Source organism: Phaenicophaeus curvirostris, chromosome 5, assembly GCF_032191515.1.
Source record: "Phaenicophaeus curvirostris isolate KB17595 chromosome 5, BPBGC_Pcur_1.0, whole genome shotgun sequence".
NCBI classification, from domain to species: domain Eukaryota; kingdom Metazoa; phylum Chordata; class Aves; order Cuculiformes; family Cuculidae; genus Phaenicophaeus; species Phaenicophaeus curvirostris.
The window spans coordinates 45,400,330-45,416,810 of record NC_091396.1 but is presented as its reverse complement, the minus strand read 5'-3'; the positions used below and the strand labels follow the sequence as shown (position 1 = coordinate 45,416,810).

The window sequence follows — 16,481 nt, the reverse complement described above, 5'->3', positions numbered from 1 at the left end:
TCATATCAAGAATAAAGCACCTTTGATGCTCTTTATGCCCTTTGTACTGTAATATGTAGGAGGAGAACAAAGGTGGATTTAATACCCACTTTGCAGATCCTGGACTTTTGGGTCTACTGAGGATTTGGGGAAATTGCAAAAGAGCAGCCCCAGTGACTGCTTTTAATCTGTGCAGATCAGACCATTTCAACAGTCCAAGGTGCTTTGGAGTGCAGTGTGCCCTTTTGTACTCCCACACTTCCCCAGCACAGTCTTCATCTCCTCCGTGTTTTCAAGGTAGCCTCCGACGGGGAAAGCTACAGGGTGCAGAAAGGTGTCTTTACTTAATCAGTGCAATGCCGTCAGGGAAATATCTTCATGATATTGTTTTTTTCTGATGGAGAAATCTACAGGATTTACACTGTTGCATGAAAGGGCTGCTATTACTCCAACAGGATAGATGTCACGTTTTCCTGGAGATCAAAAATGGCTTAGTTTTGTATTTCAGGTGTTGATGGTTGCTTTGGTAATTTCATTGTGTTAAGTGTTGAGTCTGTTAAGGCCATCTCTACTGACTCCTTAATATGGGCTGTAATGTCCAGTGTCTTCTTTTTTGTAGTTGCATCTTAATTTTGTGTACCTGAGAATGATGATAATAAGCTGGACATGAGCCAACAATGTGCGCTCACAGCTCAGAAAGCTAATCGTATCCTGGGCTGTGTCAAAAGAAGCATGGCCAGCAGGTCGAGGGAGGTGATTTTGCCACTCTACTCAGCTCTGGTGAGAACACACCTGGAGTACTGTATCCATCTCTGGAGCCCTCAGCACAGGAAAGACATGGAGCTGTTGGAGCAGGTCCAGAGAAGGGCCACAGAAAATGACCAGAGGGCTTGACCACCTTTCCTATGAGGACAGATTGAGAGAGTAAGGTTTGCTCAGCCTAGAGAAGAGAAAGCTGCAAGGAGACCTTAAAGCAGCCTTCTAGTATATTTAAAGGGGGTCTATAGGAAAGATGGGGACAGACTTTTTAGCAAGCCCTGTTGTGAAAGGGCAAGGAGTAATGGTTTTAAACTAAGGGAAGGTAGATTTACACTGGGTAAGGAAGAACTTTTTTACAATGAGTGTGATGAGACACTGTAACAGATTGTCCAGGGAGGCAGTGGAGCCCCCATACCTGGAAACATTCAAAGTCAGGTTGGATGGAGCTCTGAGCAGCCTGATCCAGTTAAAGATGTCCCTGCTTTTGAAGGGGGTTGGACTAGATGACCTGTAAAGGTACCTTCCAACCCAAAGCATTCTATGATTCTATCATTCTAAGTATCTTCACATGGCTTCTACATTCCTGCGTTATTTCTAATAACCACCAGGTGTCGTGTGTCTCTTTGAATTAAGTGTATAGAGAAAGCCAAACTTGGTCCAATCGAGGGCTGCCTGTGGACCTCTTAAGGATGAAATGGGCTTTATGTAATTTACATGAAATTGGAATAAGTAGGCCCAAATCTTACTTTAAAACAATTTTATTTGTATACCAAGGACAACAAATATGGAATTGGGATACTACAAACAACAGCCTAATTCTATATATTATTTATTCCTGACACCATTTACTCAGTCGACTGAATGACATCATCTTTCATGGAAAAAAACCCTAAGATGTCAGGAGGTAGTTAAACATAGCATGATAAAATAAATACATAATGTACTAGAATTAAGGCTGCACTGGTGGTCTCAAATCTGTGTTTTCCTAATTGATGAGAACTATATTTGACTATATTTCAGAATATTATTTTGATAAGATTTTTGCCAATTATTTATTTCCAGTCATTTTTATGAGCAAATGAAAAACCAAGAATTTGTTAGTTTATGTGCGAGGGTAACAAATACATCTCATGCAGAAGAGAATTTTAACTTTGAACCTTCAGTGTAGCCCTCTTCTACAGAGGATTAAAGACCAACCATAGTATTTGCATATAGAAGGATTAAATTCTCTATGGATTAATCAATTGAAAGATCATATGAGGTGATAACATTAATATAGCCACATGCTATCTCTCATAGTGCAGATAGGTGAGCCAAGGATATAGACTGGATGTAAGCTTTCAGAGAAGCTCAGGTGCCACTGTAACTCAGATGCTTTCCTTGTAGGCTTATTATGTTAGATGTCTGAATTCATCTGTTGTGTGGGGGTTTACTTAGTGGTTGCTTTGCTTAATAACTTGATTGTGAAACGTTCAGAATTACTAGAGCCATTTAAAAGACAAATATAGAAATGACTATTGGTTCACAGGGCAAAATATGTTCCCCTGTGCTAGGAGAGAGTAGCAGGATCCATTCTACCTTTAATTTATGCCATGAAGACTGTCACATTGAAACACTGAATGGTTTGTGTCTAGAACTTACAGGAGCAGATCAAGAACAAGCTTCTGAGTGCTGATTTTTTCCAGCGGCCTATTTGGTGTAAGCAAATCTGAATAAATTTTTATGAGACTAGAAGGTGGCAATGCCTTGATTATAGTACTTGACAGATTTTCAGACCAGCTTTCTAAACTTACTAAAGGTAGCAGCTCTTCTGAAGAGGTCTTGTTGTACAAGAGGATGTTGGTATCGACTAGAACATGTCTTTGTTCTGGAGTCACTTATAGACCTTGCTGAGGTCCATAATTACTATGTTTGCAAGCCTCTGGTTTAGGGAGGAACTAAAAACCAGTTATGATTTCAAGTGACATGGCAGAGTGGACAAAAGATGCCAATTGGATTCCTAACCTGCATTCAAGTCTGATTTATATTGTGCTGCATTTAGGAGGAGCTACTATGGCCTCACCACTCTCGAAAATGGGGCCACTTGTTTTCATGTCTTTGGGAAAATAAACAGAGCTTCTTGGAAATGTTGTGACAGTGACTGTCTTACAGATTGTATTGATTTAACAGAAATAAACCCTTTAAGGAATATTGCTGAAAAGTTTGCTGAAAAATTGCGTATTTTATTTTTACTTTTACAATAGGAAATAAAATATTAATCAGTATTATACAAAGCTAAAAAGACATAAAACAGAAATAAAATTTGGTGAGGTTCCTTTTTGTAACTGAAATATAGTTATTAATTTTGGTCAAAACTTTTGAAATCTTGACATTTCCTGGAAGGTGGGAATACTCTCCTTCTTTTATTAAAATTCATATAACCCTCTAGATTTCCAGCCTTCTGGAACAATTTAATATTTTTACCAAATTCCTCAATTGCTATTGTTACAATGGTCAAAGAAAATGAAGGATTGCGTAGTGGGAACAGTAATGACTGAAAAATGTATATTTCTTATCCTAAGAGAATTTATATAATTGGACTTGTGATACACTGCTGTGATATTGTTTTCCTTTGTATCATTGCTGCATGGAAAGAAATATCATTGATGTTAAATGTTTGTATGATCCTGCAGACCAGAGAAAGAATCCGTAACAGAATATCAGAAATGACAAGCATACCCAGGCTGTCACACTTTTCACCAGCTCTGCGGTGCAAGCAAATACATTGCTTCAGTAGGGCAAAAACAAAGTATACTGAGGATGGTAGAATATTTAGCAGATGTTTATGGCATTTGTGGCTTCAGGACTGTGTAGATGTAAGACTGAATTAGATTTTTTTCAGTTTTGCCAAGGGCAGGATAAATCACATGCAGTCAGGGAAGATGCTTATTCAACATTTAGGAAATTCTCCACATGATGGCAGTAAAAAACCTCTGGAATTTCGAGGTGGTTTATGTTTCACCTTCAGAGCCAAAGGGAAAAAACAATCCAAAATTAAGAACTGAGCATGTGACTGAGCTTTTAAATTTCCCATTTTTCTCCTGTTAGTTGTTAAATTCCCCAGATAGTTTTCCAGACAGCAAGGCTGCATGCAACTTGGCACAAGGAGAATAGGGCACCCAGCACATTATACTAGGCCACAGTGTCACTTGCAGGCACGACTTCAAAAGATATTTTTGGTTCCCTACGCTGTGTGTCAATGTGCCAAGGGAGAGGATAAGGAAAAAAGAAGTTGTTTTTAATCCCTATCTGAAAACTTGTCCCTGCTCAAAGAACATGGAGACTCATCACGTTGAGCCACATAACAGAGGGCACTTTGATAAGGACCTAGTTTGCCCCAGCTGGACATTTGACCAGCTTGGTTTGATTGCTGTAGCAGAGCCAGAGAGAGATTAGTTGTAGAAGAGTTTGCAATTGAGACTCATCTTGTCTAGAGCACTTGGATAGCTTGGTGTATGGAAGTACTTAGAGGGGAGTGTATTTAAAGAATCCAGAGGCAGCTGTGTGGCTAAAATTAAAATGCGTTTTTCTTGTTTTGTTTTTGCTTAGTTTCCTGTTGCACACTCTGGACCTGTCTTACGAGAGCAAATGGGCAAAGGAAGGGGATGAGTCAAAGGGATGAAATTGATCCTAGAAATTCCTGCTTTGCTTTTTACAGCTTGGGTGCACCAGATATTTGATATGAAAAGGCCTGTAGCTAAAATAGTCTTTGAAAATCTCCTCTTCATATTCATATGCCTTTCATTCCATTCTTCATTCATTCAGCCCATAGATTTTCTTACACTTACAACTTACAGGTTAATCAGACCAAGATCTCTGATAAAAAAGTTAGTTTAGAGTCAATAAACAAAGTTAGTTTAGAGTCAATAAAACAATCACTCCTTTAGCAGAAAGATAATTTTCTTTGAGGGAGCATGTTACTTAGAAGTCTTACCATTAAAAGCATTTAACAATATGTTTGTACTCAGATGCTTCTGATATGGGGAATTACTGCCCCAGAATAACACATGGGGAATTAGGAAATAGATTTAAAAACTTGGTCAAGGTCATATAGGAAGTCTGTGGCAGAATCAAAAACACCCATGAAAATGGTAAGAGCAGTCCCTGTTCACTATTTCTCTCTCTGATCACAGAATCACAGAATCACAGAATCACTGGGTTGGAAAAGACCCACTAGATCATCGGGTCCAACCATTCCTATCAATCACTAAACCATGCCCCTCAGCACCTCATCCACCCGTCTTTTAAACACCTCCAGGGAAGGTGAATCAACCACCACCCTGGGCAGCCTCTGCCAGTGCTCCACAACCCTTTCCATGAAAATTTTTTTCCTAATGTTCAACCTAAACCTCCCCTGGCAGAACTTGAGGCCATTCCCTCTTGCCCTGTCCCCTGTCACTTGGGAGAAGAGGCCAGCACCCTCCTCTCCACAACCTCCTTTCAGGTAGTTGTAGAGAGCAATAAGGTCTCCCCTCTTCTCCAGGCTAAACAACCCCAGCTCCCTCAGCTGCTCCTCATAAAGCCTGTTCTCCAGCCCCTTCACCAGCTTTGTTGTTCTTCTCTGGACTCGCTCCAGAGCCTCAACATCCTTTTTGTGGTGAGGGGCCCAGAATCATGTGCCTTGTAGAGGTTGCAGAGCCTTGCTGTCAGACTAAGAACTCCATTAGTCTGATACACTGAAAGCTGCTTTGGGGATAAATACAAAATTCTAAGTTATGGGCAGAATGGGATGTGATTCCATATGATTTCGCAAAGGAAAAAAGACATGTTTATCTGTCATAGCAAAAGGGCTTTTCAAAAAAACGCACTCCATCTCCAAACCAACAAATGTATGCATTCCATCTGCTTAAAATGCCCTGTAAATATTTTCTAGTAGATTTAAATAAATAATTTATTTTAAAAAGTTACAAATATATGCGTAGGGACAATATTAAGGACTGAGATAAAATGATCAACCTACCTTTCCCCTGATAAATGGGAAAGTAGAAGTCAAGGGTGTAAGTCCCCAGTTTTTATACCATAGGTTGATCAGAAGTAATAAACAATTTCATGTTGCTCATCCTTCGTTGGTGTAGCAAAACTTTATCTTCAAAAGGTTTTAGGTTCCTTGTGTACATGTAGCGTTCCTGTTCATGACAAGGAAAGTTATATGCTACATCCTGAACCCTTAAGTGAGCAGCACTGGGAGGGTCACATTAGCAGTTTGAACTCTGGCCATGTCAAGGGTACTCTAGAAACAATGAAACAAAAACGAGGCGGTAGTCAGCAGAGGCTGAATGAAACAAATCTGAAACTGTTACATGTCTAAATCAGCCTTCTGCATCGGCAATCATTTTGGCCAGTGTTTTAGGTATTCTGCTGAAATCTCTCAGGGGTGAAAGATTCAGGAACAGTAGTCCCATTAAATGCTGCTAAAGACTGAGGCTTTCATGCAGCTCTGGTATCCCTGTACATTTTCTGCAAGAAGAAAGGATGGCAATTACATTTTCAGAAATAGCTCAGTTGTAAATGACCTTATGTGATGAGTAAGAGAAGTTCAGTATTCAGTTTTGGTGCTACAAAAGGGTCTGTTGGTAATTTCAATGCATGTTTCCCAAGTCCTCAGAAAGGTCATTGGGGTCTCCATTACATGCAGTCCAGAGCCTGCTACAATTTTCTCATACAATTTAATCTGCTGCCTGGATGGCCTCCAGTGTACACGCAACTGACAATCTACAGTCTTTGGAATTGATTTCCTGGAATTGTGCGAGGCCTGCTTGGCCTCCAGATGACAGATGTGTGCTGGAGCTCTCAGTGCAGCAAGATGTTTTACAGAGATGAGAGAAAATTTGCCTCATTTCAGCATTTTCTGTAAGCTTTTAAATCTTCTTCTGGTGATTTTAGGGATAAAGTTGTGACTAAGATACAAGCAGCATTCACAGTGGGCATTATTAATAATAGTCCTTTGCTTTCTGTAGCACTTATCATCTGGGGATCTTTATGGGTTTATAAATGTTCTTTAAGACAAACACTCCATTTATGAATTTGATAACTATTGTCATGTCATTTTACAGATAGGGAACCAAAAATTAAAAGACAGATAAATTGATTGCAAAAGTTCACACATCAGGGTAGTGTTATCACCAAAAAAAAAAAAAAGTTTTTAATTTTAGAGTTTACTTCAAGTAGTTAAGCCAATTCATGCTATAATTCTCTTGTCTTTGTTAGGATTATAGCTGCACTTTATTCAAAGCACATGAAAAGTACATATTTTTCTTAGTAAGCACAATACCCACGTAAGTAGCAGAGTGAGAAAATAACTTGAGATTTCTAACTTATTTCCCAGTTTTAAGGCCAAACATTCCTCCTGTTTATATTCTGTAAATAGCAAATGCTTCTAAATCAGGACTATTGGTGCCATACCTTCCTTTCATAGTATAAAGCAACAAAGCCCACATCTCAGTCTTGAGAGTCAGCAGAAAAAAAAAAACCTTGTGATGGACGCACATCAGAAAAAGTTCAAGTTTTTTCATTGGTAAATATGAATATAAAGAGTTCGATGAGAATGGGTATTAAATTTCCCCCTTGATGGCAGGCTAAGCAGACAATCTGCATCCAGAATTATCTGCTGTCTTTTCACATCTAGAAATGTCTCTTCAAAAATAGAAGTCAGGTATATGAAGAGATACAGAAAAGCTGGAATTCTTAATCCAAAACTCCAACTCAAATGGCATTCAATGGGCCATGACTAAAATATGTGTATAAGGGCATACATGGTGGCTTGTACAAAAAGAGGATACATACACCTGTCATGCGATCAGGAAGATTTCTGTTGAAATTCCAAGCCAGAAATATCTGCTGCTTAAGGCTTGAATTCTGGCTCTTTTGTGGGGGTAGCATTGATTTGGGGTGGTTTTGTTTTCTTTAAGAAACTAGCCAAATCCTCTAAGGCATAGAACTTTGTAAAAACAGGCAAAAATCCTTATGTAGATTTCACCTGGAAAGGAATGTCACAGCTTGCAGAGAGAGAAAAGAATATATATTTCTTTGCAAAAACCTTGGTACAGAAAGAGGAGAAAGCAACTAGAGAGTTTATGATACAGTCTATGGCAGCCTTGTGCTAAATAGGATGTGGATGAGAACACGTGAGTGGTAGAGAACTTGTGTGAATGTGAAACAAAAGTATCCATGATCCTTCTAAGGGAAAGGAGAGAGATCAGTAAAATAGAAAAAGACGATTTCAAGAAAGCAGACTTAACAAAAATCAGAATTTTGGAAGACCATGTGTCATGGAAAAAGTTTAAAGGAATAAAGGAATTAAGCACTTCCTGATGAAGTGCTCTCTACAACTACCTGAAGGGAGGTTGTGGAGAGGAGGGAGCTGGCCTCTTCTCCCAAGTGACAGGGGACAGGACAAGAGGGAATGGCCTCAAGCTCCACCAGAGGAGGTTCAGGCTCGACATAAGGAAAAAATTCTTCACTGAAAGGGTCATTAGGCAATGGAATGGTCTGCCCAGGGTGGTGGTTGACTCGCCTTCCCTGGAGGTGTTTAAGGTGCAGGTGGATGAGGTGCTGAGGGGCATGGTTTAGAGATTGGTGGGAATGGTTGGACTCGATGATCCGGTGGGTCTCTTCCAACCTGGTGATTCTATGATTCTATGAAAAACACGCTATTCAGAATTTAATGATCCCAATGCAAGAAATCATCTGGTTAAGTTATATACATTGACCTCGAACACCTGAAAGAATCATACAGAAAATGAGAATTATGTGAGATTAGTATAAAGAAATGCATAAGCATGTGGGGACAGAAACAAAAAAGAAGATGGCACAGAAGAAGTTATAATTAGGAGGAACAGGAAACCTTTTATAAATCACCAGCTTAAAAAATATGTTTTTATAAAGAACATTACAGTTTATGACTATTGTGTTCCTACTTGAATTCTGTAAGGAATAAGGAAAAGACTGAGAAATTATTCAATATTCAGCTGAGTGAGAATACTAGTAATGCAAGATGTCTTAGGCCAAAACATTTAATGCTTTTTATCACAGAATCACAGAATCACAGAATCACAGAATCACAGAATCACAGAATAACCTGGTTGGAAGAGACCCGCCGGATCATCGAGTCCAACCGTTCCTATCAAACACTAAACCATATCCCTCAGCACCTCGTCCACCCGTGCCTTAAACACCTCCAGGGAAGGTGACTCAACCACCTCCCTGGGCAGCCTGTTCCAGTGCCCAATGACCCTTTCTGTAAAGAATTTTTTCCTAACGTTTCATGACTCACTAAAGAAATCTGCTTTAATCATATGGCTAATACAATTATTATGAAAAACAAAGGACAATGATCTTACAGCCTAATAAAATGGACTTTAGCTTACTTAGAGCACTGGTCAAAACTATTTAAAGCTGTCAGTGGGCATCTCTGGTAGCCTGGAGATACTTGCTAAGGCTTTAAGAGATTGAAAAAAGACAAATGTTGTGCTTAAAGGGTGATAAGGAAGAAGCTAGAAAATTTTGTATCAATCAATTTAACATCAAATTTATTCCTAAAACCAATATAATAACAATTCCTAAAAGCAATATAATATAAAAATAAAACAGCAGAAATAATGAACAAACAATCAAATAAGTTATATGTAAACATCTGGAAGAAGTGTCTAACAGACAGAATGGATCTGTTGAGAGCAGCCCATGTCAAACCTATCTGTTTTCCTTCTGCTTTGTCCTAACAGATCTGTGAACAGAAGAGCAATAATAGATGTGTATCTTGACTTCAGCAGGGTTTCTGACCATCTTTACATGTCATATATACATGCCATGTTTTTATAAGCAAAGCAGAAAGGTTTGATACAAACACCATGGTGGTAAGATTAGTGCAGAAATATCCAGAAAGCACACTCAGACAGCAGTTAGCAATAGTAGATGTAGCATTAGTAAAATAGGAAAAGTAATCCGCACTGTCAAATTGGAAGGATGAATCAACTGAGTTGAACAAGCATCTCTCCTGTGTCTCATGCTATTTGGTATTTTCAGTAGCAGCTTGAAGATGCAATACAGAGTATGTTTATTACATTTACAGATGGCAGTAGGCTGGCCACAGCAAGTTGGAAGACAGAATTCAAATTCAAATGGTCTTGGCCTGTTGGAGAAGCAATCTGGAAAATGGGATGCATTTCAATATGGAGAAATAAGAAGTTTCATATTTAGGTGGGATTGAGCAGCTTTAGCAGCCTGAAATAGGAAATAACTGGCTAGTTCTTCAGAAAAAGATCTGTGGGATAGAATAAGTTTCCCTTAGATGCAAAATCAGAAATGATGGTGGGAAATGATGGTACTCAGCATCAGTAAGGTCTTACATAGATTATTGTAGTTAGCATTTAAGCATTCCACTTCACAGAGGAAGTGAGTTAACTAGAGTGAGTGCAAGGGAGAACAATGAGAGTGATCATGATTTATGAGGAAAGTTTGAAGAACTGGTGGTATCTATAGGGAAAAAAGTCTGAGGTGAAACATGTCTTCATGTATATCTTCTCAGCAACCCAGAAAGAAAGGGAATATTTTTTTTTCCATGTTCAACATGGACAGAACAAGAAATAGGAGATTTGAAATGTACCTAGAGAAATTCAGATTAGGTACTGGAAGGAATAAATAGGAATAATGAAGCACTGGCGTATGTTGTGAAGAGGTGATGTCAAATCTCTGTTACTGGAGTTCTTTATGTTCAGACTGCTTGTGCTCAGAAATGTTACAAGTAATTATGTCTTACATTAGGATAGTAGATACGTAAGATGGGCTTTCAAGGTCCTTTCCAGTGACATCTTGTATCAGAAGTTTGCCCTTCTCCAGCCTTGGCTGCTCCAATCTTGTGTATATGTCAAAGACTTCAGACAACAGTGATGGCAACTAAATACTTTTCACCAATATTCACTTCAATATGATTTCATGAAGAGGAAACAGGTATTCTGATTTGTATAACAGAAACGTTGGGCGTATTTTCGCTGTATCATACAAGTACCATACAGAGTTGGGTTCAGAAACTGGTAGGCTTATATGCAGTAGATATTTAAACCAAAAATAACTTCCATGTTTTTACTGTAAAAGTCACCATCAGCTGTAATCCATCTTCATTTTCCCTTTTCTCATGTTTTTCCTCCACAACTTTTTAAAAAACTGCATTGAGAGATTTAAATTGGCTTCTAATTTAGTTACAATTTTTGGCTCCACCTAGCAGACTTTTGAAAGTCATCTCTAGATCACAGAAACTGCAGTTTCTGTGTAAAGCATCTTCCCAGCAAAGAAGATCACAAGCCTTAGCACTGCTTTACTTACAAAATGAGAACTTGGAGCATTATTCTTATAGCCCAGTAACACGGTGGTAAGTCACAGCACTGTATGTGTTTAGTTGCTTAATAGAAAACTAGTTCCAGACCTCCAGTGACTTGAAAAAAAAACCAGGGTTCTTTTCTAGGAAAAAAACTCTCAAACAGTATACTTTTCCAGAAGTTAGGTCTTGTTTCATTTTTATTCATGTTGCGTTTCTTGACATGAAATCTTTGTCAAATACACGTAAACCTATAAAATACTTTGTACTAAGCATTAGTATGGTTACAGAACTGAAAGCCTTGCAGGGAATGAATGATATTCTTAGTCATGGGAGAACAGGGATGGAACTAGAAGTTAGATATTGTGAAGGAGAAAATAGGTAAGAGTATCATGCAATGAAGGATGGATTTGATCGGCTAGAAATTAATGGAAGATAAATAATTGGAGAACATGATGTGCATCTTATTTTTATTCTTTACAGTGTTAAATGCAAAAAGTGGTTTGGTTTATGGTCATTTTAGTAAATGGGAAAGCTTTTTATTGACACAATAAATAGGTGATTTTGTAGTAGTTATTACTAAACTTCTGTTGTATTAACTTGGGTTGAGAAAGAACATTAAAAGACTTAGTGGGAGAAAATGATTGGAAGGACTGAAGTTATGAAAACAGTTAATTTTTCTGAAGTGAAATGTAAGCATTGTCAAGAGTTGTTAAATCACAAAATAAAAAAGAATGCACACTTATTGCAAAAAGCAAATTAGTTTCTTCAAAGTCTCCACATCAAATGAATGAAGCTTTGTCTGTTGAAGTGGAAGAAAAACATGGGTTTGATGGTCTTCCAAGTGAGACATCTTCGGTGTCATTGAAAGTTAGCCACAATAAAAATGTAATTCCTACTCCAGATCTTCCAGCAGCTCTTCAATAGCAACCTCCTTTCAGACCATTCTCAGTTCATCTTTGAAAAACCACAATATGACAGATCAATTGGCAGCTACACCTTAAAAAAAAAAAGAAAAAAGGAAAGAAATGAAGGCAAAGGCTTGAACTTGATAGAAAGTTGCAACTTTCTTGTCTTCTAAAAACATCACCTTCAGTGTAGCACAAAATGAGCAATTTAAAAGTGATCGAAGCACTTTGCCCTGAATACTCTCATTCATACAGATTTAAATTTGTGGTTTCATATTAGATACTACAAGTGAAGAGACAGCAGAAAAAAATTAAAGGAACAACTAAAAGAATCAGTGTTGGTGTTAAAGCAGATGGTTCCTTGCTCATGAGAAATGATCCAATAATGGATACAAGTATCCATAGAGAAAAATGAGTTCCTGCTTAGTGCTATTGATTTTGTGTCTAAAAAGAAAAGCCAAGAATGTTGTGTCCAGGTTGGTACAGATGTTGCTTACTGGTTCAGGAAAAAAAGCATAAAAGGTAGTTTTTCATTTGTTCCTATGATGGAAATAAAGATAATAAAGCTAATTACAATAAAAATCACTTTAAATTTGTATGGTGGGTGTTCAGTATACATTGAAAATATAATTGTGAAATAAGGTAGCATCTGACACCATCATATGGAATATTTTGGGAGTTCAGATACTCTGTTGTAACCATCAGTCTCATGCTTAACTGATTAAAAGAAGACTGACGCTGCACCTTCCCAACAGGATTTGGAGGTACTCAGTGGAAAACTGTAGACCTGATTTTAATTTATGGTAATATGCTGGCTTTCATTGCATGAGATAACCTAAACACACCTGTAAGTCCATTTTACACCATCCAAGCAGTATTATGTGACCTTTTTGTCGAAGGAAATCAGATCTAAAAGGTCTCTTTACTTTTCTCAGAAATAACACAGGCATTCAAATTTGTGTTAAGCCCAAAGTGAGCTGTGGTCAAAACACAACAGACTTCAATGGTTTTGCTTTACAGAGATGCTGCGTTTACAAAAGCTGTTTGTGTTTTTGAGGGATAGAAAGTTTACGGACATACAAACCTACTGTCATGGGCATAGTGAAAAAATGGGACATCTAATTAGCAGCTAGAACCACACAGGAAGAGATGATGTTATTTGATTGTTATTGGGGTTGTTTTATAATTAGAAATTATATTTAGCCAGCATCACTTAATACCAGCATCAATTAATACAATTGCTGGATTTTGGTCTGAATTAGGAAGAAGTAGCAGGATTGTGGTAGGTAGGCTCTAAGCCTACTTTTCTTCCTTTTTTAAAAAAAGGTAGGAAAGGATAGTCATGGGTCAGATAAGGGTACAATATTTATGAAGATGTGAGAATAGTGCAAGCTAGTATAGATAAACAAAAAGGAAGGAAAAAAAATTCTTTAATTAACAGACTATGTAATTAAACCTGAGTCTCAGTGGTGTTTTGCTGTCATAAAACTCACCTGAAGTCTACTAGCAGAGTGCATCCCCTCGACCCCTACTGTCTTTACTCTGACCCATATTGCAGTTTACTGTTATTACCGCTGACTCTGTTAGTGAAGTCTGACTCTGGCAGTGCGTGTGCTATGAATTTAATTATTCTAACCCTACGATTATAGAGATCAACATAGGCCTGTATGATGGAATTTGCATTCACCCTTAATTAATAATTTATTCCATGAAACTGGAGGAGTAATAAGGTTGTGCTAACATTCCAGAAGGTAAGCAGACTGACCCAAGTAATTACAGATCTGTTAGCCTGGCATCAATCCATGCCAATATAATAGAAAGTTATTATGGACTTTAAAAAAGTGGAAATATAGTGAATGCTGGTCAAAGCAGATTTATAGCAAGTCAGTCTAGTCAAAGACTTCTGATAGACATTTATGTTTACTAATTTATAGAAGCAATACATACAGATTCTTATAAGGCAGTTAAATTTGTACTAAGAAAACCCATTCTAATTCAAGAATGAACCCTGTACAGTGTCAAGAAGGCATGTGCTGCTCTGCTTGAACAACTTGGAACGTAAACAAGTAGTTGTCAATAGGTAGTGTTCATGAATGGAGTTTACCTTGCACAGGGATTGATACTAATGCTATCAGTAGGCTAGTGGAAGCCTAATGCTATTCAGTATCTCCTCTGTTATTTTAATAAATAAATGGTACTAAATGTATTCAGTAAAATTTGTGGATAATACGAAAATCGGACAAATAGTAACTGCTGAATGAATGAAGCCAACGCAGTCTTACAGGACCACTTGGACCATTTGATAAGTTATGCCTATTTGGTGTAAGTTAAATTTCAACACTGCCAAAAGCAAGATCATATATTTAGAGACAGAAAACATAATGTCTGATGGTCTATAGAAAGAGGGATTGTTTCCTGGAAAACAGTGATTCTGAAAAGATTTCAAGATCACAGTGAGCAAATGACTCAAGATGGTTTCCCATTGTAATTATCTGGCAAAAATAGTCTATCTGAATTAGGAAATGGACCAGCTGAGAGGTCATTTAAATTTTGGATGCAGAATTGGCACTGGAATCCTGGATAAGTTTCTAGGACTTGTGTTTTAAAAAGAACAGTGAGTGCTTTGGATGGATAGAGAGCTACAGAAATAATTGCTTTGTAGTTTGAAAACAGAAGAGCACAGTCTGCCTTGTTCATTAAAAAAAAAAAAAGAGAGAGAGAGAAAGATAAAGTATACATAAGTTATTTGATTACAATATGTAAATACTTTCCTGTGGAGAAGATTGCACATTCTAAAGGTCTCTTCATTTTAGGGGAGACAAGCATAGCACAATAGCATCATTTTTTACTGGAACCTGAATCCAGATAAATTCCCATTAGAAACAAAGTTCAGATTTTATAACAGCAATGGAATAAGCTACAGAGGAAGATGGAGATTTTACATCTCATAAGATGAAGGTTTGAAACTTTCTCTGAAGAAATATGAATCACCTTCAAGTCAACACAGGATTTTTTTTTTATGCATTAGTGAAAAATAAGTTAGTAGCCTTAGTATGGAGTGAAATTTAATAGACTGTGGTATGCCAGAGATCCAGCTAAAGGATTTTAAAGTCTTTTCTAACCTATGAATTTATAGGAAAAAAATGCATTTTACTTACAAAAGCATCTCAAAAGAATTTTAAAGTTCTAAGTCATGCTTTCAGAAAAAGGAATACAGAATGTAGGCTTCCTGAGCAACCTTGATTCCAAAGTATTTTATCTGTGCCTTATGCAATAGTCCAATTACATGTTCTTAGATGTTGGAAGTCATGTAGAGATTGGATAAGGTACAAAAGAAAGTAAAAGTCCCTGTCTAGGTAGAGCAGTGGAATGGCACCATGGAAATATGTGATCATGCAATTATAAATTTATTTTAATGAATATGCATAAACAAAACTACTGCTGGCATTTACCAGGTTGCGAATGCTTGTCTCTGCAACATCTGTGGTCCTTTAATGGGAGCGGTGAGATTGACAAGGAATGAGAAAGAGGCCAAGGCAGTCAAATAGGAAAAGAGTATCCTAAAGGTAGATCTCTCTGAGAAGCCTGTAGAGTGCTTTAAAAATATTGCGGAAGAAAAATGCCTCTTTGGGGGATTGCTTCTGCTTTTAAAATAATTATTTAGACACAATTCTTCATTTACGTTGTCCTGTTGTAGACAACTTGGGACAAATCTTAACAGCTGTTATGTTTAACTAATTGCCAGATTGATCAGTTGCTTTGTCCAAGCATACTAAGTTGGCTGAGCAGAGCTTGATGGGAGTCTGGAGATTCTGGAATGAAAAGAAGGAGATGTCATTTCTGTAAATTTTGCACATGGTGCTCCAGTCTCAGGGATGATTGAAAACTATGATTGAAGAACTGTGAGAACTCTATATTTTATTTCACATTACTGTCGGCTGAAAAGGCAGATAGTGGAAATGTCATAACTCTCTGAATACAAAGAGAATAAGAACTTAATTTTAGTGATTGCCTCTTGTTCTCAGCTGCATATAATGGCTTCAGTATGACTTCTTCTGCCATATGCTACCTCAGGAAGAACTTAAATTGGCTTCTCATATAGCATAGTAATAGTAAAAAATAAAGCAATACAGAATAATAAGAGGCAAACAGCAAGTCAGTGAATCTGTATGTTCTTCTGTTTACAGACTATAAACTTGCATTTTAGGAAGTATACACTTTTTCATTTGATAAAATTTCATTGCATAAAACCCAGATCTTAATTTCCCTTTGCGACACCTTTCTTCTCATCCTCCTTTCATGAAACAAGGAATGAAATCAATGTAATAGGTTTTTCTTTAAAGGGAAAAAATGCAACAAACTTGGTGCCTCTCATAGGATGTACTGATGGGAATTATACCTTGTTGTGAATGTTTTCTTGATTTCAGTATATTCCTCAAACAATGCTCATGGAGTTTCCTTTATGCTGTTCTATGCTGTGTACTCCA

General features: G+C 37.5%; 1 protein-coding gene across 1 annotated transcript in view; it reads right to left on the bottom strand.

Annotated features, from left to right (window-relative positions):
• Positions 1 to 684: 684 nt before the first annotated feature.
• Positions 685 to 16,481, bottom strand: part of VASH1 (vasohibin 1) — a 215,820-nt gene continuing 200,023 nt past the window's right edge. Inside the window, exon 8 of the transcript XR_011337555.1 lies at positions 685 to 695. The gene's annotated coding sequence lies outside the window, so the exon portion shown is untranslated. The remainder of the gene's footprint in view (positions 696 to 16,481) is intronic.